A 25121-nucleotide genomic window follows, 5' to 3' on the forward strand; every position below is an offset into this window, starting at 1 on the left:
ACTAGCGAGTCTGTGAACATCTCCCGCAGGGAGATGTGGGGCCAGTGCTGTCGCAAATTTTTTGCAGAAGTCCGCCGGGAACCCGTCGGGTCCCGGCGCCTTCCCCGCCTGCATGGAGCTAATGCTGTCCATGATCTCTCCCAGTGCTAGTGGTGCTTCCAAGCCCCGTTTTTTGCCCTCCCCCACGACTGGAATGTCCAATCCATCAAGGAACCGTTTCATCCCGGACTCCCCCATTGGGGGCTCTGAGGTGTACAGCCCTTGGTAGAAGGCCTTGAAGGTTTTGTTGATCTTTTCTGGTTTTGTTTCTAGCGTGCCTCCCGTATCCCTGATTTGTGCAATTTCTCTGGTGGCTGCCTGCTTTCTCAGCTGGTGTGCCAACAGGCAGCTGGCTTTGTCTCCGTGTTCGTATAGGGTCCCACGTGCCTGGCGGAGTTGGTGCACTGCTTTTCTGGTGGAGAGCAGGTCAAAGTTCCTTTGTAGCTCTTTCCTCTCCGCCAGGAGCTCTACGGTCGGGGCCTCGGAGTATTTACAATCTACCTCCAGTATGGAGTCGACCAGCTGCTGCCTAGCCACCCTTTCCTCCCTATCTCTTCGTGCTTTGAAAGCGATGATTTCCCCTCTTAGTACGGCCTTTAGTGCTTCCCAGAAGGTGGAGGGTGAGACCTCCCCATTCTGGTTGTTCTCTGTGTACTCTGCAATGGCCCGTGATAACCTTTCGTTGAAGGCCTTGTCCACTAGCAGGGCGACGTCCAACCTCCATGTGGGGCGTTGGGCCCTGCCCGTCTCCAGCCTCACGTCCATGTAATGTGGAGCGTGGTCTGATATCACAATTGCGGAGTGTTCCACCTTGTCTATCCCCGGAAGCACCGTTTTCCCTCCCACAAAGAAGTCAATTCTGGTGAATACGTTGTGTACTGGGGAGAAGAAGGAGAATTCCTTCTCCCCCGGGTGGGCGAACCTCCAGGGGTCCGCCGCTCCCATCTGCTCCATAAAGTGACTGAGTTCCCTTGCCATGCTTGAGGTTTTCCCCGTTTTGGGGTTTGATCGGTCTGTCTTTGGGTCCGTACACAGTTGAAGTCTCCCCCCATGATTAGTCCATGCGTCGCTATGTCAGGGATTTCTGCCATAGTCTTCTTGATGAAGCTCGTGTCGTCCCAGTTGGGTGCGTACACGTTAACTAGTACTACCGGTGCCCCATCCAGGGCCCCGCTGACCATGACATACCGTCCCCCTGGGTCCGTAACCGTCTTTGTCGGCCTAAACATCGTCCTCTTGCCGATCAATATCGCCACCCCCCTGGCCCTTGTTCCATAGCAGGAATGGTAGGTTTGTCCCACCCAGCCCTTTCTTACCCGCAGTCGGTCCTGCTCTCTCAGGTGTGTCTCTTGTCTATATATGTGTTTCTGGAACAGACCTCTTCATTCACCTGAGGAAGGAGCAGCGCTCCGAAAGCTAGTGACATCGAAACAAACCTGTTGGACTTTAACCTGGTGTTGTAAGACTTCGTACTGTGTCTCTTGGAGGAAGACTATGTCGGCCCCCATATTTCTTAGGTGGGTGAGGACTCTGGATCTTTTCACTGGGCCGTTGAGTCCCCTTACGTTCCAGGTGACTATCCTGGTGGGGGCTTCTGCCCCCTTGCCCCTGTGGGATTAACCATACTTACCTGGTGGACGCGCCCCTGCCCCCCTGGGGTTTCCCTTTGTTAGGGGGCCGTCCAGGATGGCCACTGTCACTGCTCTCTCCATACGGTCGGGTCCCTGCGCTCCAGGGTTTCGCTCTGTCCCGGGGGCACCCGACATGGCTGCCCACTGTGCGTCCGCCATGCGGGTAGTCCCCTGCCCTCTGGGGTCTCCCTTCGCCCAGAGACCGTACTGGGTGGGTGCTTGCAGCGATTCCTTGTTTCAAGCCCTTGGTTGTGGCACTTTGTAGCCCTATTCCTTTTCTAGCCTTGTTTGTCCCTCCTTCCCTGTGTCGCCCCCTCCCCAGTCTCTCCCTCCCTGTGTCTTCCCCCCCCCTCCCGGTCTCTCCCCTTTCCCCCCTCTCCCTTGTACCCCTCCTTTGTCCCTCTTTCCCCTGTTCCTGTCCCAGTTTGCTCTCCCGTCTCTGTTGAGTGGTCCCCCCACCTCCAGCCTGGTGCCTTCCCCCCTGTTGGGGGCTCGCTGCGGCCCTGCTTTGTTGCATGCCCCTGGTGCTAGCTTTCCTGCTGGTGTGGTGGCCCCCCTCTCGGGGGTTACTTTCTCGCTTCTCCCTTGCCCGGCCTCTGCGGTTTTCTGCCCGCTCTTCCCCTATCCTACCCTGCACTCCTCTTGCTTGCTCTCCCTTCTCCGCTACTCTCGTTCCCTTGTGCTGGGGCCTGGCCTCCCACCTGAAGCGGTCCCTCGGGCAGTGGTTTGTTCTTTGTTCAGGGTGCGCTCGCCGTGGCGGGGGCGGGGGTGCCTGGCATTGCCTCACCCCTCCCCTCCCCCCCATCGGCGTGCTGTTGCCCCTTGCCAGGGGCCCCTAATTTCTACCTTCGCTGGTGGTTTTCCTGCCCGTGTTCTTCGACAAACTTGTTTGCTTCGGCAGGGGCTGTAAAGAAGTATTCTCTTTCTTGGCATGTGACCCAGAGTTTCGCTGGGTACAGCATACCAAAACGCACGTCACTCTTGTGAAGAGCTGCTTTCGCTCTATTAAACTTGGCCGGTCTCCTGGCTGGGTCTGCCCCAATGTCCTCGTAAATTCTAATGAAGTGTCCTTTCCATTTGCAGGTTCAGTTTTTCCTGGCTCAGCGCAGGATTGTTTCCCTGTCTTGGTACCGGTGCAGTTTAGCTGTAACTGCTCTCGGGTGGTCCCCTGCCTTGGGCTTCGGGCGCAGTGACCGGTGTGCTCTGTCCATTTATGGTGGGCTGGGAAAGGTTTTCTTCCCCACTAAGTTGCCCAGCATTTCGGCCATGTATGCCATGGGGCTTCTACCCTCGATCCCCTCTGGTAAGCCCACTCTCCTGACAATTTGCATCCTTGAGCTGTGTTCCTGGTCGTCTACTCTGCCCTTCAGGCTCCCCTGTGTTGTGCCCAGTCTCGCCACCTCCCTCTCCAGGGCCGTGATCCGGTCGCTCACGTCAGTCGCTGCTTTCTCCAGCTCCTTGATGGTCGCCTCTTGGGCTTCCAGTTTCTTCCCTTGGGCGTCCAATTTCTCCTCTGCTCTGCCCAGGGCCTGCTGCACCTCCGCCAGGGCCCTGGAATTGCTGCCTGCACTGCGGCCTCTATGTCTGCCCTAGCCTCTGCCTTGTTTACCTGATGTTCCAGTTCCAGCTCCCCCTGGCCCTCGGGGAGACTGCACCTGTCTGCCCAGCTCTTTTTGATGTGGTGATACATCCATTCTGCCGCTTTGCTCGCTGATTCGCTCGTCTGAACTGGCTTGCCCATTGCCCCATCTGCCTTTGGTGCCCCTTCTCCCTCTGCTTTGGCTCCCTTCTGGCATTTTTTCCCCTTTTTTTTCCTCCCCCCCCTCTTATTTATTTATTTTCTCCCCCCCCCCCCCGTCCCTTTTTCTTCTCCCCTCCCTTCTCTCCTTTACCACTTTATTTTTCCTCTTTTATAAAATTCTTCTCAGGTGAACTTGTTTTGGGCGAGAACAAGAAAAGTGCAAAAATATTATTATTTTTTTTAAAAGTTTTAAAAGTTTAAAAGTTTTTTTTCAGAGTTTTGTTTTTGCAAAAGTTCTTTTTTCCTTCCTTTTCCCTCACTCACCCAGGTCGAGAGAGAGGGAGAGTGGCTTCTGGTCCAGAGTCCCTCTTTGTTCCTGCCTAGTGGTGGTCGGTCGGTCCCAGCTTTGTTCCCCGCTGCTTAACCATGCTCGGTCCGGGCCGCCGCTCGTCCCAACCTGCGCTCTCCTGCTGGGGAGGGGGGGGGAGGGGTGTCGGTCACTCCTCCGTTCCTTCCTCCCTGCAGGTTCGGCCCCCACTTCGGTCCTGGCCACTGCTTCGGTCCTGGCCACCGCTTGTCCTGCCCTGTGCTCTGCTGCGGGGGGGGGGGGGGGGGGGGGGGGGGGGGAAGAGTCACTCCTCTCCCGAGGGCTCCCGATTTCACGGGAAACTTTAAAAAAAAATGTTTTAATTCTGTTTAAATCCGGAGGCCCCCTGAAAAAGCCCCGACTTTGTAGAACCGCGGGAGCCTTTTTGCTGCGACCGCTCTGCTCACGAACGCCACCGGAAGTCCACCAAATCAGACCATTCCTGGCTGTAAAAACAGCCTGTCACTCATCACCGCGAGCGGTATCCCATGCCTGGCAAACGTTTCTTTGCATGCTTTAATCACCGCCTTCGACGTGATATCGGACAGTTTCACCACTTCAGGGTAATTGGAGAAGTAGTCGATCAGGAGGACAAAGTCACGCCCCTTGGTGTGGAAAAGGTTGACACCGACTTTGGACCATGGGGAGGTCACTATCTCATGTTGCTGCAGAGTTTCTTTGGGTTGAGCTGGCTGAAATTTTTGACATATGGGGCAGTTGCGGACCGTGTTGGCAATGGCCTGGCTGATGCCCGGCCAATAGACTGCCTCTCGAGCTCTGCATCGACATTTCTCGACTCTCAGGTGACCCTCATGGTGTTGGCTGAGCACCATAGCTCGCATACTCTGCGGAATCACGATCCTATCGAGCTTCATGAGGATGCCGTCCACCACCGTCAGGTCATCCTTGACATTGTAAAACTGGGGTTCTGCCAGCCATTCGTGAGGTGCTGCATCACACGCTGTAGCAGACGATCCTTGGCCGTTTCCTCACGAATTTGGATGACCCTCTCATCAGTGGCCGGAAGGTTGGAGACACACAATTGTACCTGCGCATCGATTTGGCAGACAAAGTCAGTTTGTTCACACGGTGTGGTGATAGATCTGGAAAGGGCATCTGCAACAATGAATTCTTTGCCTGGCGTGTAGCCAAGTTCAAAGTCATAGCGGCGTAGCTTGAGAAGGATTCGTTGTAACCGAGGTGTCATGTCATTAAAATCCTTCTGGATTATGTGGACTAGTGGCCTGTGGTCCGTCTCAACCGTGAATTTTGGGAGGCCATACACATAGTCGTGAAATTTGTCGATTCCCGTTAGGAGGCCCAGGCATTCTTTCTCGATCTGAGCTTACCGTTGCTCAGTGGGCATCATGGCTCTGGAGGCATACGCAACTGGGGCCCCTTGAGGAGGAGCCATCCCGGTGGAGGAGCACCGCCCCAATACCGTCCTGGCTCGGGTCAGTGGATATTTTTGTCTCTTTGGTAGGGTCGAAGAATGCCAGAACCGGGGCTGTGGTGAGTTTTGCCCTGAGCTGACGCCATTTGTTCTCATGAGCGGGCAGCCACTGGAATTCTGTTGACTTTTTGGCGAGGTGGCGGAGGGCTGTGGTGTGTGCCGCCATGTCGGGAATGAACTTCCCGAGGAAGTTGACCATCCCTAGAAAGCGGAGGACCGCCTTCTTGTCCTCTGGGGTCTTCATGGCATTGATCGCCAAGACCTTGTCAGCATCTGGCCGCACGCCTTGCTGCGAGATGTGGTCACCGAGGAATTTGATTTCTGATTGACCGAACGAGCACTTGGATTCAATGCTCATGGATTCTGTGGAATACCTGCTTGAGGCGATCGATGTGTTCTTGAGGAGTTGTGGACCAGATTATGACATTGTCAACATACATGCGCACCCCCTCGATACCCTCCATCATCTGTTCCATGATGCGGTGAAATACCTCTGAGGCAGAGATGATGCCAAAAGGCATCCGGTTGTAGCAGTAGCGACCGAACGAGATATTGAATGTGCACAGCTTGCGACTGGATGCATCCAGCTGTATTTGCCAGAACCCCTTGGAGGCATCCAGCTTCGTAAAGAGTCTGGCATGAGCCATCTCGCTGATCAACTCCTCTCGTTTTGGTATCGGGTAATGTTCCCTCATGATGTCGCGGTTTAAATCCTTGGGGTCGATGCAGATTCGAAGCACCCCTGACGGCTTCTTGATGCAGACCATGGAGCTGACCCAGTCCTGGAGGTCCTGTAACTGCTGCTTGAGGCGGTACTTGAGGGGTGCCGGCACCCGACGTGGTGCTTGGATCACAGGGGTGGCATTCGGTTTGAGCAGGATTTTGTATCGGTATGGGAGTGTGCCCATTCCGTCGAACACGTTGTGGTACTGCGTGATGATGTCATCAATTTCAGCCTGGAAGTTCTCATCAGGTGAGGCAGTCGCCTGTGAGGATGACATGGTGTGGACTCGCTGAACCAAGTTCAGGAGTTTGCAGGCCCGAGCACCGAGCAGGGATGCTCTGTCAGGCCCCACGATCTAAAATCACAGTGCCGCTTTGAATGACTTATTGGAAACTCCGAGTTGGCATGAGCCACTGGCAGCTATGGCATTGCCATTGTAGTCAAGGAGCTGGCAGGCCGGTGGAAGAATGCTTGGTCTGACGCGGATGGTGTCGAGATCGGATTTTGGAGATGAAGTTCGCCGATGCGCCGGTGTCCAGTTTGAACCGGATGCGAGCCTTGTTGACTATGAGGACAGCACACCACTCATTGTCGGGATCCACGCTGAGGATCGGGAGGTGCGTCGCTGTGTTAGAGAAAGGCAGCGCATGCTTCATAGTGATGCCCACCCGGTATGGAGATTTGAGGCACGCAGCATCAGGATCTGTTGGGCTGTCGGGGTCAGAGTCTGGCATGGCCTGCTGTTTAGAAAGGACGCTTCTGCGCCGTGGCTGGGATCACTGGATGCTGGACAGTGGAGCAGATCTGCAAAGGGCTGCGTAGTGGCCAAGCTTGCCATACTGCAGACACCGTCGTGATTTTGCCGGACATTGCCGCTTTAAATGGGCGGAGCCACAATTCGCACATGTCATGATGCCAACGTCAGCGCGTTCCGTGCGCCATCGCGCATGCACAGTGCGGTCGAACGATGTACGGGCCTGCGCAGTCTGGTCGGCGATCTCGCCGTCCCCTCGGTCGTGAAGCACATGCGCAGGGGCCCGGGAACAGCGCGCGGAATGGCCACTCTCGTCGATACTTAGGCCCTGCATTTGTGTGATGGCCTGCACCCGTTCCGCCTCGTGGGAAGTTAGCTTTGCCGTTTCTGCCGCCCTGATGTGGGAGTACCGATTGTTAGCATGTTCGTGGAGAACACACGTTTCGATGACGATGGTGAGGGTGAGCTGCTTGACTTTCAGGAGCTGCTGGCGAAGGGAATCGGAGTGGCCCCGAAAACAATCTGATCCCGGATCATGGAATCAGTGGTTGAGTCATTGTTACATGACTGCGCGAGGATGCGGAGATAGGTCAGATAGGATTGAAAAGGTTCATTCTTATCCTGAAGCCTTTGCTGGAAAACGTACCGTTTAAAGCTATCATTTATCTCAATGTCGCAGTGGCTGTCGAACTTCAGTAGGACTGTTTTAAATTTTGTCTTGTCCTCGCCTTCAGCGAATGTAAGGGAGTTGTAGATGTGGATGGCGTGGTCCCAGACTGTGGAGAGGAATAGTGCGATTTTCCTGGCGTCCGATGCGGCCTCAAGATCGGTGGCTTCGAGATAGAGTTGGAACTTTTGTTTGAAGATCCTCCAATTTTCACCGAGGTTGCTGGCGATGCGGAGCTGCGGAGGAGGGCGGACATTTTCCATGTCACTGGATGGCTGTTTGCTGGTCAGCGCTGATTCACTCAAGGTAGGTCCGTCAAATTTTCAGCATCACTCAGCTGGTACCATGTGTTGGGTAGGCTGGGTCGAGGTGAACTGCACTTGTAGCAAGAGACAGACCTCCAACACTTGATAAAATGCAACACGATTTTATTCAACATCCAAACTATTATACATGTTTAACTGTGGGTTGACACTATGCTGACTTGACTGGAGACCTGACACTAGCCTGATCAGACTAACCTAGCTACCACATGGTGTAGGGACTGGCTAGCTTACGAGCTCTGACTGTCTCAGAGGCTGGGTCCCAAGAGAGCAGGGTCTGGCTTTATAGTGGCCGTGTCCTGTCTGGTGATTGGCTGCTCTGTTCTGTGTGCTTACTGGTCATCCTGTATGTCAATTACTGCCTGTCTGCACTCCATTGTATACATAGATGTATATTATGACAATAAATTCACACGTTATGTCAGAAAAGGCTGTTTAAATTAACTCCTTTTTGAAACCTAAATTTTGGATCTGGAAATAGATATCCGAAAGGAAAGGATCCTTTTTAAATTAATCCTATTACGATCATCCGAGGGAGTTGGTTCAAGAAAGGGAGCCATTTCATCCCTCCTCATGTGGGGTAAGAAATTTGGGGAACCTCACCTGGGGACCGGTCGTAGCACTAGTAATATGGACATAGCAGTGCAATTATTGCTAGTGCTATTTATTCGTGGCTTCATTATTGGGAGCTAATGGTACTTTTTACAAAATTGAATTTTGACGAAGCTTTAAGATTTCCAAATGATACCATGTTATCACCAACCCTTTTAGACACAGCAGCTGCATATTTACCATCAGCCGATATAGTGTCTTGCATATTGTCTTGTAACACTGTTGAGAGTAACAACTTTCTGGAGATCTCCTCTCGCTTGTTACTGACTTCTGATGCAAAAAATTTGAGAAAAAATAATTAATAAAGGAACATACCAGTGGGCAGAGGAATTACTGGGTTGTTGTAACACTATAGTTAGCATCCCTCACACGTTTGAATCCAAGCACTAATCACGGCTGCCACTCAAATCTTACATTCTTTAATAAATACGTTTCTCCGCTCAGGCAGCACGGTGGCTCAGTGGTTAGCACTGCTGCCTTACAGCGCCAGCGACCAAGGTTTGATTTGGGCCTGTGCAGATTTTGCACATTATCCCTGTGTCTGCGTGGGTTTCCTCCGGGTGCTCCGGTTTCTTCTCACAGTCCAAAGATGTGCGGGTTAGGTGGATTGGCCATGCTTAATTGTCCCTCAGTGTCCAAACGTTAGGTGGGGTTCCAGGGATAGGGTAGGGGAGTGGGCCTAGGTAGGGTGCTCTTTCGGAGGGTCGGTGCAGATTCGATGGGCCAAATGGCCTCCTTCTGCACTGCAGGGATTCTATGATTGTGCAGTATTTTGCAAATTATAAATATAAAAATTGAAATGAAGTTCCAAACATAAGTACAGAAATTAAATAACAAAAATTATTCCCCCAATCATTAATGTTTTGAAATGAAAGATTATTTGGGGCTGTTAAAATCACTAATGGTTTCCATCAACATTACAAAAAAGTAAAATCTCTAAAAGACACATCTATATAAAATCCTGTCTGAGCACAGATTATTAAAATACGAATGTTGAGCTGTGGTGTCTCTGTGTGCACAAGTGATCCTACATCAGTCAACCAAATGCTGGAACTGTGCCAGAGACTGAAACAGGAACCTGCTGTTCACTTCCATTAGTAATCAAAGAATGGTACAGATGGATATTGTAGCATTTCTAATGTAGTATAAGGAACAAACATAAGTGCTATAGGGCACTGCAGCAAAACCACAGGGTGGCAAGGTCAGCAGTAACAACTCTTTTCCCAGTCTTAAACAAGCACTGCAACTATTATCAAAGCAGTCTCATGTTGTAAGACAAAAGCTGATAATCTGAAATCAAAACCAGAAAATACTTATTGGACGAGATTGACTATGTTAGCTTGTTGACACTGCCTATTTCCAAATGTTGTTGTGCTTCAGCACCAGGTTTTCCTCACCTATCTGGCTGACTTCTTTGCTTTCTGTAGGTGATTCATGACTATAGCCTACTAACCAAATCTTAAATCAAGCTGCAATTGCTGTTCTTACTGAAGTAAGCACTTCATGTCTTATGAGAAAATTCAACAATAATAGAAGAACGTTTTTCCAAATGTAGATATGATGAATTCAGAACTGCGAGAATTGCAGATACCCAGTTATCAATGGATCTATTCCATCCAAAATATGTGATTTTAATTTAAAGATATTTCCTTAAAAGTACTTTTATTTACACAACTAACTATATACAAGCTTACAGAACATCAGGACACAGCTACAGCTCCTCTGTTAGGTTCTTCTCACTCTTCATTCTCCGAGTGGCATCATTATGACAGAGCTCCTCACACACATGCTCAGTAGCTATTGTTAGAGTAATATGAGGGGTAACCCTTTACAGGGCTATGTTAGTGTTGTAAGTTACCTTCCGGAATAAACACTGGCAATAAACTATACAAATGAGTGAAAAGCCATATCGCAGGAAATAAAATGAGGAAACAGAACCTCTAATAAATAAATAATATTTATCAAAAATTAAACGTGAAAGCTGGTATAGTTTGACTCTGGGCGTGATTTAATGGGGAAAAGACAGAATCCCGTTTTGGGCACATTTAGCAGGGTGTTTCTCAGCCCCTGCAGGACAGAAAACTACCCTGCTATCAAACGGAACTGGGTTTTTTTCAGCCTTGACGAGGTACGTCCCGCCCAGCAAGGACGAGATCCAGATTGCGATGTCTCTCGCGAGATTTAATGGCCTTGTCGAGTCACCGAGTCGGGCACGACGAGACTATTCGATCACGCTATCTGTCTCATCAGCAACTACAGATAAAAGTCCTCTTTAATTACTGTGGCATTTTCTTTTTCAACCTCACCAACAATTCTATATACTTTATTTATTGCGATATACCTCACCAAAAAGGGATTTCCAAAAGTCAATATTTGTTGATCTGATTTTGTTTTTCTAGCTTTAATTTGGGGAGGACTATTGCTGTGACATTCTTACTGCACATCGATTGAATAAAAATGTCTGAAGCGGTATTTAAACCGGTTTTCTTGGAACACCTTGAACCATACTCAAAAGGTCCTGAGGACCAAGATGAATAACTGAATGGAGAGTGCTATCATGAAGAAAAAGGAATTCAAAAATTGTTGTGCTACAGCTGTTATCTGTATCAAAACCTGAAATGAATGTGCAGAGTCCAAATGGATTTGAATTACCAACCATTTTTGGAAATGGAAATCCAAAGAAAGCTGAAATAACATCAGTAAGGAATGCCTTCAGTCAAGCCTTAGTGAGTCTTTAGCACAGAATGAGTGACTCGAGAAATGCATTGTTGGTGAAGGCTGGATTTTAATTATACTTATAGTATTTCTCAATATCGCAAACTTGCCCCATTATTCTAAATCAATAGCAGAACATAGCAAGACGGTTATGTGTAAATTCTACCATTCAGCACAATTCATTCCATTAAGCCCAATTGTATTGTGTACAAGCAAACTTGAAATGTGCTATGACAACCAGACAAAAACAGAGTAGGAAAACACTGCAAAGTAATTAACACCTTTAATTAGCCTGTTCCCCGTGGATAGTAATTATATGGCACAAAGATCATTCACTGTTTTTTTAAGGGGGAAAAATAATTTATTTAAAGTAACATTGGGGATAGTCTGATCTATTGATTGCAGTTTTAGAAGTTATTTTTCAAAATGTAACATGTGGCAGGTCTCGAATGGGTCCAATGGTTATAAAATTGACACTGTAGAGACATAAACTTTGTTTTTACTACCAAAAGTACATACACGGTTCCAGTTCCCATTGCAAAAAACTCTCAGAATTTCAATAGGACAACATTAATAGTAGAGCCACCAACATGAATTCAATTAAATCCACGTGAGGCAAAAATTAATTAAATGTAGCATGAATATGACTTTGTAATCATCTTTTACTTCAGGATTGAAAGGAAGAATTCACAAAACAGTTGTAACAGTGGCCTTGTTATACAGCGCGGAAACTTAGGCAACATCAAGATACAGGAACAATGGGCAGAATTTAATGCAATTCCCAGGCAGCATGACAAGCAAACATGGTTGGGGTTGCTTGCAGGCTCTCAGAAGAGGTTCTTTGTTCAAAGACTTCCTGTCCCTGATCAAGAGACCATGGGTGAAATTCTCCGTTTGGCAGGCTATGTTCCCCACTGGAGCTGAATTGCACATGATTTGTGCTCCCAGCAGGAATGATTCTCAATCCACATTGCGAGGATGGCGAGGGATTCTCTCAGGAATCCCGCTAGTAGGCCGCCATTTTGAGTGGGCGGCTTGATAGCGAGGTCCCTTGGCTGACCACCCCTCCCATGCATCACAATTCAGCCCCCAACCCTCCCACATTGCAATTCAGCACCCCATCCCTGGATTTTCTGGTTCCCCCCTCCCCCAAATACAGGGTTACCCGACTACTCCCCCCCCCCACCCCCCAGAGAGTCATAAAATAAGGAGACCCCAAATAAGGAGACCTCCAAACAAGGAGACCCCCGCCCAGAGAGCTCCTAAGGAAGGAGACCCACCCGCCCACAGATTTCCCCAGAAAAGAGATCCCTGTAAGGAAGCCCTCCAGAAACGAGACCCCTGTCAGGAAGCCCCCCAGAAACAAAACCCTATCAGGAAGCCCCCAGAAAAGAGACCTCAGTCTGGAAGCTAGAAAGCAGTCAAGACAGAGGCAGTGAAAAAAATACTGTTGTAACACTCACCTGGGCAATACACCTGCTGGTTCAGACAGAAAAAGCACCACTTGTCAATTCCTGAAAAGAGAAAACCAGACAGCTGAGTTTAAATCCTTGAGTTGCAAGCTATTCATTAATCTCTCTTACTAGGCTGTGATTGACAGCTTCTACACACACACACAGCTGTCATCATTACTCCTTTCATCTTCCTTCACAGTTGAGTAACTCTAAGTGCCCTATGTTTATAAACATCATCTCCCACTCAAACAAAATGAAGTGCTTTCAATCACATTTCTTAATGCTGGAGTCATTTTTAAGTGATCAGCTGGAAATTGACAGTACTTAAAGCTGTTTGAAGTGGTTGATGTTTATAAAAACTGCAGGGGTATGTGAGGGGAGGTGTTTTCTAATTTAGGGGGTCTCTGGAGGTCTCCTTATTTAAGGGGTCTCTCTGGGCCTCCTTATTTAGAGGGTCTCGGGGGAGTCTCCTTAATTAGATTGTCTCTGAGGCATCTCCTTATTTAGGGGGTCTCTGGAGGTTTCCTTATTTAGGGGGTCACTGGGCAGTCTCTCTGGGCAGCACAGCAGCACAGTTGCTTCACACCTCCAAGGTCCCAGGTTCGATTCCTGGCTTGGATCACTGTCTATGCGGAGTCTGCATGTTTTCCCCATGTCTGCGTGGGTGTCCTCGGGGTGCTCCCGTTTCCTCCCACAAGTCCCGAAAGACATGGTGAATTCTCCCTCAGTGTACCCGAACAGGCGCCGGAGTGTGGCGACTAGGGGCTTTTCACAGTAACTTCATTGCAGTGTTAATGTAAGCCTACTTGTGACAATAAAGATTATTATTACTATTTAGGGGCTCTGGGGGATCTGGTTTGACTGGGGTGGTCAGATATTGCATTGTGGGGGGCAAGGGTGGCTCTCGGATGGACTTTAGGGGTAAGTCCCTTAAGAAATTAGCCCCTCGGCCCAGCACGAGGTCCACCGCCAGAGGGCCGAAGAATCACACGAGCCTGAGAATATGGCGCCCGGCCCGCTAAGTGAATGCAAATGGCTCGTTTAAAAAAAATTTAAAGTGCCCAATATTTTTTTCCAATTAAGGGGCAATTTAGCGTGGCCAGGGCAGCGCGGTGGCGCAGTGGGTTAGCCCTGCAGCCTCACAGCGCTGAAGTCCCAGGTTCGATCCCGGCTCTGGGTCACTGTCCGTGTGGAATTTGCACATTCTCCCCATGTTTGCGTGGGTTTTGCCCCCACAACCCAACAATGTGCAGGCTAGGTGGACTGGCCATGCTAAATTGCCCCTTAATTGGAAAAAATGAATTGGGTACTCTAAATTTTTTTTTTTTTCAATTTAGCGTGGCCAATCTACCTACCCTGCACATCTTTGGGTTGTGGGGGTGAGACCCACGCAGACACAGGGAGAATGTGCAAACTCCACACTGACAGAGACTCGGAGCCAGGATCAAACCTGGGTCCTCAGCGCCATGATGCAGCAGTGCTAACCACTGCTTCACCTTGCTGCCTCCACGCTGCCCATGTAACTGTCTATAGAGTCATAGAAAAGTCTGTTGAGTCATAAATGTTCTCATGTTTTTTAAGGAACTAATAAACTCCTTTAAAAAAATGTAAATGGCTCTTAATGACCCATTTGCATCCTCCCGCCGGTGCGCGGGCACAAACCTCCATCTTGCCGTCAGCAGGGGGCTTGAGCATTGGAAACGGAGCGGCGCCTGGTGCCAATCCGTTTTCTTCCCGACGCTGGAGTCTCCGCCTCACCGGGAACTTTGCCACCAGTGGCGCAAGGCGGAGAATTCCGCCCCATGTATTTCGGGGGTGGGAGTCTGAGAGCCAACCCACTGCCCATGCTGCTAAACTCTGAACGCCCCTCCCCTGAAACTCGCTCCAGCCATGGTCTGGTATCCAGTGATAACTCTCGGACTTGGGTGTTTGTAGTACTGGCAGCAATCACCACCTCCAGGGGTGCTACCGCTCAATAAAGCTGGTTTGCAGCTTGTGGGTGGGCGGGACTTCCACCAGCTGTGTCCTGTAAAGTGGCTGGCAGGTGCTTATTTTGGCAGGCCTTCTGCAAAACAAGCAAGGCGAAGCTCTCAGTGGATCTCCAGCCTGCAACCCCTGTCCGCCAAATGACTGGATATGAATGAAATGTGTATGCTGAGATGGATGCATGGAGTGGGGAGAAAAGACTGGGTGGATCTTTCAGACATATTGCAACATAAAAGCATCTCACTGTGGTGCAACGTGGTCTGTGAAAGCCAAGAGACCCTGCTCCCGTGATCCAGCCAGCTCACAATGCCTCGCGTTGAATCCACAATGGGTGGGATCACCTTTTGGCTAATCTGCATATTAGAGTGAGACAGCTGCCCTATTCTAATGTGCAGATTTCCAAGGTACCTCAGGCTTTGGGATTCAAACCCTTTGCCCAGGCAACGTCGGGCGAATGTTGTTTGGTACTGGTCTCCACAAATGGGAACCAGACGGACTGGCACTTGTGGGGGTCTCCAAGCGGATTGGAGGCACCCAACTGCATGCACTTTGGACAGGGTGGTGTCCTGGTACTGCTGGTGCCATTGGGTACCTTGACAGAGCCAGCATGGCACTCTGGCAGTGCCACCTGGGTGCCAGCCTGGCAGTGCCAGCTGGAAGGGGCACTGCCATGGTACCAGGTTGGCGATTGGGCTGGGGTTGCCCACTGTGGGTGTTGGTGGGGGGAGGCATGGGGCTGGCGGAGCCCCCCCATGTTGTGTTTGTGCTGGGGGGGATTGTTTTCTGGGCCTCGGAGATTGGGACTCCACTTAAAAATGGCACCTCAATCTCTCGCTACAACGGGGTGTTCCGGTGAGCAGAGCTCCCCGTTGTTAAAAACAGGGCTGTGTGTGGTCTTGGCCCGTTTAGGCCCCTTATTTAATGCAAGTTCCATTGAATATCCATGTGTTTCTTGTCACTGTGACTGCCAGGAAACACGTGGCTAAACGCGCTCACTAGGGAACTTTGTTCCCTTTTGGGAAGATCGTGCCCAATGGGTGTGGTTTTCAGGCCCGTTGCAGGCAGGTGCATATCCTATTATGGTTGTTAACTCTCGCGAGAGAGCAATAACGGGATTTGCGCCAGCGCAATCTCAGAATGAGATGTGCCCCCCCCCATCCATTACATGATCAGGTTCGCACCCAAAAAGGGCGTGAACCTGATTTCCATCAATTTAAATATTTTAAAATATCATTAAACAGCTTTACACAACACCTTCCTGCTCTGGAAATTGAAAAGCAGTCGTGATGACCACACCGGGGGTACGGATGGGCCTAGAGGCCCCTAGGTTGAGGGCGGAGGCTGGGCAGTGACCCTGGCACCTGGCAATGTCCCCTAGAACTGTCAGGGGCAGGGCTGAGGGCGAATCCTTCTCCATTGGGGAAGGATGACTTCCCATTATGTGTGGTGGAGTGGGGGACTACACCAGGGCATGCTGGAGAATGCGGGGGGGGGGGGGGGAAGAGAGAGAATCCCCCCTGATATCTCTGTGGTGGGATGGTCACCCCAAAACTTACGGGGGGGGGGGCGGTTCTCCACGGCTATGTGAGGGGGGGGGGGGGTGGAGTATATTTTTACTGCAGATCGGGGCTCCCTTTAAAGGTGTGCTCCATTCACTGTGTAGCCAGGCTTGCTGACTTTATGAGGCCCCGCCCCACCAGAATGATTGTGCTAAACACGGGCACCGATTTCTTTCTGTCAAAGTGTCAGTTGATCTGAACTGAAAACCTGGCAGTGTTTCTGGGGAGAAGCACAAAGGTTTTCAGTCAGAATGTGACACTGCCATTTTTTTTCAGAAATTCTGCCCAATATCAGGAACCAGCACATCAAAGGATCAGTGAAGATAATGGAAGTATTGATGAAAGCAGCCAAGAAACAATTTAAATGGTATAATCATCTATTCTGGAGAGAGAGGAAATGTTGTGAGGAATATCAGAACATAGGACTAAGGAGCCTGAATGGGACTCTTGGTCCTTCGAACTGTAGGGGTGTTCTTCAGGGGTGTGATGCTGTCGAAGTACACTGTGCTCCGGCACCTCCAACCATGGCCTGGGAGGGGTGGATGCAGAAAGTTCCCAATACCATGGTCTGAGGGGCCTGGCCTCCATGTTTAAAATGGAGTTTGCACATCCATGCTGAGTAGCCAGAGTTCAGGACCCGACAAACCGTTATTTTTTTAAATAGGAAATCTTTGGCTGAGGATTCTGAGTTTTGAAACTGATCTGTCAGGTTAATTTCACATGTTGCTGCATTGCTACTGGGAGGTCAGGGAGCGGGTGTAAGACCATGTCTAAACTGAGGCCTGCTGTTCCTGCTATGGAAATGGTAATGCAATGGCTTTCATAGGGGTGTTGGCAGAGTTTTACTGATAAAGTCAAAAAACACATTTCAAAGTTTAATAGGATTTAGGTCAGGTATGGGATGGGATTTGGTGATGGTGGGGTAGCGTTAAAGTAAGACTTGGGCCAGATATTGGGGATTGACGGGGAATTATGCCAGAGTGGGTGAACAAAGTTCTTTCACCACAAACCCTTTAAAGCTGGCCGAGCTCGTGCAGCTTTTGGATATCGTTTGAGGTTGATAGGTTGAGCAGCAGTTTGTATGTATGGGCTATCCAGAGCTCAGGGTTTATCCAGATCACTCACAGCGAGGTCTGTTGTCCCAGCTTTTGCTGCTTTTCCATCAGGGGCTCTTCCTCACTCCCTCCCCCTGTTGTCATATGGCAAACCCGTCCCTTTCTCCTTTGAGTTTCTTCTCTGTTGCCCCCAGCAGAATCATGATAAGAATGTTAAAACCTTCCTGTTCTGTTAGATTGAACTGATCTCCGTGTGTCCAAACATTTCATGAAGGGGAGCACGATGACAGAGTCGACTGTGGCATGCCTCCCCCTCCCTCGCTTTTGTGCAATGTGCAGCAGCAGCAACAGCAGTAAACCTCCAGTACACCTCCCTGACTGTAAAAAAAATACAGACCTTACAATTCCCTGCACACATCCTCTCATAAACAGGCATTTCATGGGTCTTTGAAGATCAAGGATCCTGGGATCGAAATCAGCATCAATATCCCCAAACACCCTGCTGCGTTTGCCTACTGAATATTTCTTGACTGTAATGTGTGAGTATGTGAAATGCAATAATGTTTGTATTCCCTGGTGGCAGCATTATGTGAAATCTACAAGCCAGAAACAGGCCATTTGGCCCATTTCATCTACTCTGATATTTATGTTCCATAAGAGCCTCTTCCCACCCTTCTTTATCACATTGTCAGTTTAACCTCGAGCATCTGTCTTCCTAGAGGAAAGCCTATGACTAGATAGAAAGTGGCGGCGAGAGCTTTAAACAGCGGAATTGGAAGATGAATGGGTGACTTACAGGAGGAGAGGGAGAAGGGTGATCAACCAGTATTTTGGCAACACCAAGTAAAATGAGAGAAGCCGAAAGAAGAAGGGGAAATCATACATTCTTTAAAAATTCCAATATAGATGGGTCAAAAATAATTTAAGACACAAAGGTTTAAATGAAAACAACCTGTACTTACATGGTTCTCTTAATGTGGAAAAAATGCACAATTACTGCAAAAACAGGAAATGGCATAAATCACCATAATGATGTTCCAGGCCTTAAGCATGCACAGCTGAGATTCTGTGCATCACGAGATGAGGCATTGGACCCTTTCAGGGTAGATATCAAATGTTTTGTGACACTATTCGGAGAAGAACAAATGAGTTCGCCCGTGTCCTGGCCAATATTTATCCCCCAACGGACATTACTAAAATGGATTATCTTGTTATTGTCACATTGCAGGTTGTGAGACTTTGCTATGTGCAAAGGGCAGCACGGTGGTTAGCACTGTTGCTTCACAGCGCCAGGGTTCCAGGTTTGATTCCCGGCTTGGGTCACTGTCTGTGCGGAGTCTGCACATTCTCGCCGTGTCTGCATGGGTTTCCTCCGGGTGCTCCAGTTTCCTCCCACGAGTCCCGAAAGACACGCTGTTAGGTAAGTAGAACATTTTGAATTTTCCCTCCGTGTAACCGAACAGCCGCCGGAATGTGGTGACCAGGGGCTTTTCACAGTAACTTCATTGCAGTGTTAATGTAAGCCTACTTGTGACAATAAAGATTATTATTATTGGTCGCAGCTTTTCCCTACATTACAATGACTATACTTCCAAAACTACATAAATGGTTGTAAAGTGCTTTGGGACACCTTATGGTCACAAAAGGTGTTATATACGTGGAGGTTTTTGTTTCCATTCTGTTAACTGATTTTTATTCGCTTAAATGAGTGTCAGCTGTAGTTTAGTCGCTCGCACTCCCATCTCTGAGTCACAAGGTTGGATTCAAAACCGACGACAGGGCTTGAATACAAAAATCAAGGCTGACAATGCAGTGCGGTACTGAGGGAACTCTGCACTGCTGTAGGCGACACCTTTCAAATGAGCCATTGAGACAAAGCCCCAGCTTGCTGCTTACTACGATGAAGGTGATCCCACGGCACTGTTTTGAAGAAAAGTAAGGGAGTTTTCCAGGTTGTACAATTACATTTCAAAAAGTCATTTAGCAAACGTGATATACTTTATGATCATTCTCAGAGCACATTAAGATACTTTATCAGATGGGGGTTACTATTCTATTATTGCGCAGCTTTGCTGTTAATTTCAGGACCAACATTGGTCATAAAATGATTATATAAATGTGACAAGGTTGCACTTTGTGCCCATTCGTGATATCATTGGGGAGGTAACATTTTCCTTATGTTTTCAGGAAGCTCAGATCGTATTGCACTGTGTATGCACGGAGCAGCATGGTAGCACAGTGGCATCACAGCGCCAGGGTCCCAGTTTGATCCCCGGCTTGGGTCATTGCCTGTGCGGAGTCTGCACGTTCTCCCAGTGTCTGCGTGGGTTTACTCAGGGTGCTCCGGTTTCCTCCCACAAGTCCCGAAAGACGAGCTTGTTAGGTGAATTGGACATACTGAATTCTCCCTCCATGTACCCGAACAGGCGCCGGAATGTGGTGACTAGGGGCTTTTCACAGTAACTTCATTGCAGTGTTTCACAGTAACTTCATTGCAATGTAAGCCTACTTGTGATAATAAAGATTATTATTATGTACTTCTTGTTTTTTCACACAAAGGACAAGCAAGGGCTGCGATTTGTAATGAGCACACCAGTTCCAAGAAAAATACTTTAAATATATTTACTTTTCAATTGAAGCCAGCAAGATTTGGTTTTAATGGTTGTCTTATGGCATGGTGGATCACATCCCTGATTCTGAGCTCTCAGTTCTGGGTTTGAGTTCTACCCCAGCAACTTGGTGCTCAAGGAAGCTAAGTCCATAATGTGGATGAAACAGGTTGAATGTTAGCCTGCAAATCCTTCCAATGCCCACCAATGGCAGACGGTGTGAGTGGGAGAGATACCTGATCAGCCATGTGATGGGGAAAATGCTGCAGTTTCTACCGTTACTATCAATGGGTGGAATTCTGCCAAAGCACAACAATGGACGCAATTGTCCAGCCTCATTGCGCTCTTGCTCGAGCGAAATGAGGCCCGTGAATAGCGGGATAGGCCGAAAACGAGAACCGCGTCAGGCGCCAAACAGTTTCCGATGCAACTGGCCCGCTCCCGCAGACAAAATCGGGATCTTGCTGTAACGTGGCACTTAAGCTATATTATCATAACATTAACGGGAGCCACCCCATATCCAACAGCCACCCTTCATTCATTGGCCTCCCCTTTCTGGGCAAGATCCTGATCATGCCAGCTGGAGTGGACCAGGAGAATGGGAAACTGATTAATGCGTGGCGCAAATCCCCTTTTGGGGTTCTCCCGCAATTCTCCCTACTTAGCAGGATTTGCACCGGGCACAATGCTGATGGAGAATCCCTCTCCCCCAATATTTCCAGACTACAACACACATGTAAAGGTGCATTTTGCCACAGCTGTAAGTGAAATGTAACACACCACTAAGCTTTGTTTTTCAGAATATAGCACATGAGTTTTCTCTCAGCTTTGGGTTCATTTTTTTCATGCCCATGGTCATTGTAGCAAAGGAAAGATTCTGCACATGATAATTGCTGGCCCAAGTGCTAAATAATACAACACCAAATCGAGCTGATGCTAGGTACAAAATGCTGCCTTGGTAACCTTTTCCTATATCCAAGAATGTTCATTTACAGACACACATCAGTGTTTTACAGGGAGAAAGGTACAAGCCATGCGCAACTCAGTTCAGAGGGGAATCTATAATGCATGACAGAATCAATAATTTGTAAATACAGAAATTTATAATGTAAATGCTATATATGGTTCATGCTGCATTAAAATGATGCATTGTATATTCAACACTTTGTGCAGGAAAATTGTGTTTTTGTCTCGACAGGAATCAAGAATGAGTAGAATCACATGTGCATTTCTATGAAAAGCTGTGAATACGTGAGGATAATCTCCATGAATTCAATTTCAGTGAGTATTAAACATACAGATTGGAAGGATGCAAAGGCAATGGAAAAGATGTACCAAGGATGAAGTATGAGGAGTTAAAGTCATGACGATCTTGTGAGACGTCACAATCTGGATCCTGTCCACAATGGGCGTGACCCAGATTTGCATACACGTCAGGCAAACTTGAAGATATTCCCACTGGAGTTACCCAAGGTGTCGGATCTAACTGGTCTCCACCAACATGAACCACGTGGAACAGCACTTGGGGGGGGATGGTTTTTCAGATGATTGGAGGTCCCCGGATGATCTGCCTCTAGGCAGGGTTGTAACCTGGCACTAATGATGCCATCTGACTGCCAGCCTCAGGTTTCCCAGGTAGCACTGCCAGGTTGGCAGTGCCGAGGTGCGCTGGTGGCATTTTGCCTGCACGGGGGTTTGGGGCCGGTGGTGCTCTGCCCTCTGAGATGGGGTGCGGTGGGCTCGATGACCCTCTTATAGGTGAGTTGGGGCATTGGAGGGGTCAGGAGACCGTAGTGGGGTGTCTAGAGATCGGGGTGCTATTTAACAATGGTGCCCCGATCACTTCCTACACTGGCAATTGGAGCTCGTTAGTGCAGGAAATAGGACCAAGTGCGGCCTTGGCGGGGCGTTCCCCACTAAGGCCCCGAAATGAAGCAAAGTCCCTTTCACTAGCATGGTCGTTCTTGTCACTGCCAGCACCAGGAAATACCCGGATAAACGGGCTAAACACGGGACTCTGTTTCATTTGTTTAATCGCGTCCATTGTTACAGAAAGCAAACATTCAAAATAAATGCAAAAATAATTAAATATGAAGACACTGTTTAAAAATAAGGGACGCTCATTTAAGACAGGGATGAGGAGAATTTCTTTCTCTCAGAGGGTCGTTTAGAAGAGTAAGAGGCAACTTGATCAATTAAGATCCTGAGGGGTATTGACAGAGTGTATGTGGAGAGGATGTTTCCTCTTGTCAGAGAATCTAGAACTAGGGGTCACGGTTTAAAAATAAGTGGTTGCTCATTTAAGACGGAGGTCAGGCGAATTGTTTTCTCTCAGACGGTTGAGAGTCTCTGGAACTCTCTTCCTGAAAAGGCAGGAGAATTAGGGGGCGGGATTTTCAGTAGCCAGACGCTGAAATTGGGAACAGCGATCAGGCGGGGAATGGCTCCCGACGCCAGAATCAGGGCAGACGCGGGTTTGATGCCGGATCGCAATGCTCCGCCCCCCCCCCAAATCGCCGTCAACGGGACACGCGCTGTCCGCAGTCGCAACGTCGGTGGTACGCCATCAGCTGGCCCACCCGCAAATCTCCGCCTCCGATGGGCTTAGTTCCCCACGGTCCGGGCCACGTCTGGTCCCAGCGGTCGGGAGCATCGTGTGCCAGCTCCGGGGAGAGAGACAGGGCATGTGGACAGTGTCCAACGGCGCCACACTCGGCTGATGTCCGTGCCACTGGCTGGGGGGCATCTGCCAGGGCTGGGAGGGTGGGGTGTGGCCAGGCGGTGGGCTGTGGGTTCGGGGTGGGCGGGTACATAAGAACAAAGAAAAGTGCAGCACGGGAACAGGCCCTTCGGCCCTCCAAGCCTGCGCCGACCGTGCTGCCCGTCTAAACTAAAATCTTCCACACTTCCGAAGTCGATATCCCTCTATTCCCATCCTATTCATGTATTTGCCAAGATGCCCCTTAAACGTCACTATCGTCCCTGCTTCCACCACCTCCTCCAGCAGTGAGTTCCAGGCACCCACTACCCTTTGTGTACATGGTCCAGCATGGCCGGCACCATTTTATCCGGCACAACTGGTTCGTGTGTAGGCGTGCACCCTGCTGCAGCTTGTCAGCCCTGCGCATGTGCAGCACGGGACCTGGCGATTCTCCAATCTTTTTCCACACGTTCCACAGGTTTATCATGCGGCGCTGGTACTGGCCCCTCACCGGTACCGGAATCGGTGAGGGTTTCACGCCGATGTTCCCGTCGTGAAACACCACGGATTCTCTGTTGGCGTCAGCACATAGCCTCAGGAATGGTGAATCCAGCCCAGAGTCTTTGGATATTATTAAGGCAGAGCCAGATAGATTCTTGATTAAAAAGGGGGTGAAAGGTTATCAGGTATAGGCAGGAATGTGGGGTTAAGGTCACAATTAGATCAGCCACGATCTTACTGAATGGGGGAGCAGGCTCACGTGGCCAAGAGGCCTACTCCTAATTGATATGTTTGTATGTGAGGCACAATCAATTTGACTGGAGACGAAGTTGAATCCAAACTGAGGCTTTATTAGTATCAGATGTGTGGCCTCCCACAGCAGCTGACGAAATGGCTGCGAGCTGGAGGCCACGCATATTTATAACCCGGCTCCTGGGCGGAGCTAGCATGCAGGGGCCACAGGTGAACCTTACCATACAACCTCTAATATCAGAACACAGTGGTTTACCACAGTATGTCCCGATGTTTGTATGTCCCGCTGTATGTTTGAAATGAAATGAAAATGAAAATCGCTTCTTGTCACAAGTAGGCTTCAAATGAAGTTACTGTGAAAAGCCCCTAGTCGCCACATTCCGGCGCCTGTTCGGGGAGGCTGGTACGCGAATTGAACCGTGCTGCTGGCCTGCCTTGGTCTGCTTTCAAAGCCAGCGATTTAGCCCTGTGCTAAACTTATCCCTCCTCCCCAACCTCCAGTCCGACCCAACCCCCTCGGGTCAGCCCACCCCCCGGTTGTCTGAACCACTTGGCTTTTAATTGCCCTTTTGAACATCTCCTATACGGCTCTAGTGCCATAGAAATAGGGTATTTTTTACCTCTCTGCGCCCCAGTTACTCCACACCAAAGCAGCGAGGGGCGCGCTTCGCTGCTCCTGTCTCACCCGGCCTGAGTGAGGAAAATTGGGCGAGAGAGAGAGAGAGGCTTTGGAAATCTAGCGTGGATAAGTGTGTCGAAAGTAGCAATCCGCTTGAGATTGCCACTCTGACGAAGTTACGGGTCAATATAATTTTGAAGGTTAAAAAAAATAACAATCCAAATGACAGAATATTGATAAATGTAAAATTCCATATTTCAGCACTGAACTGCGATGTCGACTAGGGCTACCGGTTACAGACTGGTAGTTGTGGCGTGCAGTGCACATCCGGCAGGCGGGAGTTGTGGTACTGACTCTGCTTTGCTACAGATTGCACTGAGGAGCTGTGTGCGAGTTTGAAACGATTGAAAGATTTCTGCCCAACCCCCCACCCCACAATCAAGGCATATTTTTAACGTTAGCAGAACCTCTGCATTCTACTGAGATTTAAAACATTTTAAAAGCTGAAAGAATATTTTTAAGTGGAGCCTCGACAGTGCTGCAGTTCTATCAAAACCAAACACTTTGAGGCAAACCTGAAGAGGGTTTCACCACACACAAGCTTCACTGCACTCAGTTATATTAGCACTTGTCTTGAATTACAGCCGCTTTGGTGTGCGCCTACAACAACTTCACACTGATCTGAAAACAGTCAGCAGGGATGATGTAAATTCACAGTTCAAAAAAAAGACCTATCAGCCCCTTACCCTGCACAGGATCCCTGAGACTATTATTCATTTAGTTGCATGCCTTTGCCCTTTCAACATGCCCGTCCACAGATTTATTTCTGAGGTATTTACCTGGCTCCTGTTTAAGAAAGCTATTATGGATTTTGATTCAAACGCAACTATAAAACCAAAATCTCACCTTTTCCTTTGTGGGTTTTTTTTACCGGTCCTTTTTCAGTCTTGGATCTGAATACTTTGTGGCTCCAAAGTCAATGCAGAAGGAAACTATGTGCATGTTGTTCTGAAAACTATTTAGTTGGCTTCATTCCAAAACCACTGTTCACGTCACCCGTTTTGAAGATAGCTAGACAACTCTATCGTTTAAAAAAAAAATAATTCTAGTATAATTTTCTTGTGTGCGCAACTTCAGGCTGCAACGCACAAACTACAACTGTAGCCAGTCAGAATTCTCCTGGAAGCACTGCACCCACTTTAATGCCTTGCTGGACACCATAATGAATGCAGCTGGGTAATTCTGTACAGTCAGGATCCCACCTTCTTAAATGATCTGTCTGAAATCCCAGTAAATAAAGGCTTCACATAATTGCGCTGTGATTACACTTTATCTAATAATACAAATGCAATCAGGTCT

General features: G+C 48.9%; 1 protein-coding gene across 3 annotated transcripts in view; it reads right to left on the bottom strand.

The window, feature by feature from the left end:
* Positions 1-25121, bottom strand: part of LOC140428406 (extracellular sulfatase Sulf-2-like) — a 598468-nt gene that overhangs the window by 287901 nt on the left and 285446 nt on the right. For 2 of the 3 annotated variants that reach the window (XM_072514825.1, XM_072514822.1), the window contains exon 3: positions 12490-12540. The gene's annotated coding sequence lies outside the window, so the exon portion shown is untranslated. Of the gene's footprint in view, positions 1-12489; positions 12541-24668; positions 24796-25121 lie in introns of those variants that run through there. The other variant, XM_072514823.1, reaches the window with a different exon arrangement.

This window comes from Scyliorhinus torazame, chromosome 8, assembly GCF_047496885.1.
Source record: "Scyliorhinus torazame isolate Kashiwa2021f chromosome 8, sScyTor2.1, whole genome shotgun sequence".
Classification (NCBI taxonomy): Eukaryota; Metazoa; Chordata; class Chondrichthyes; order Carcharhiniformes; family Scyliorhinidae; genus Scyliorhinus; species Scyliorhinus torazame.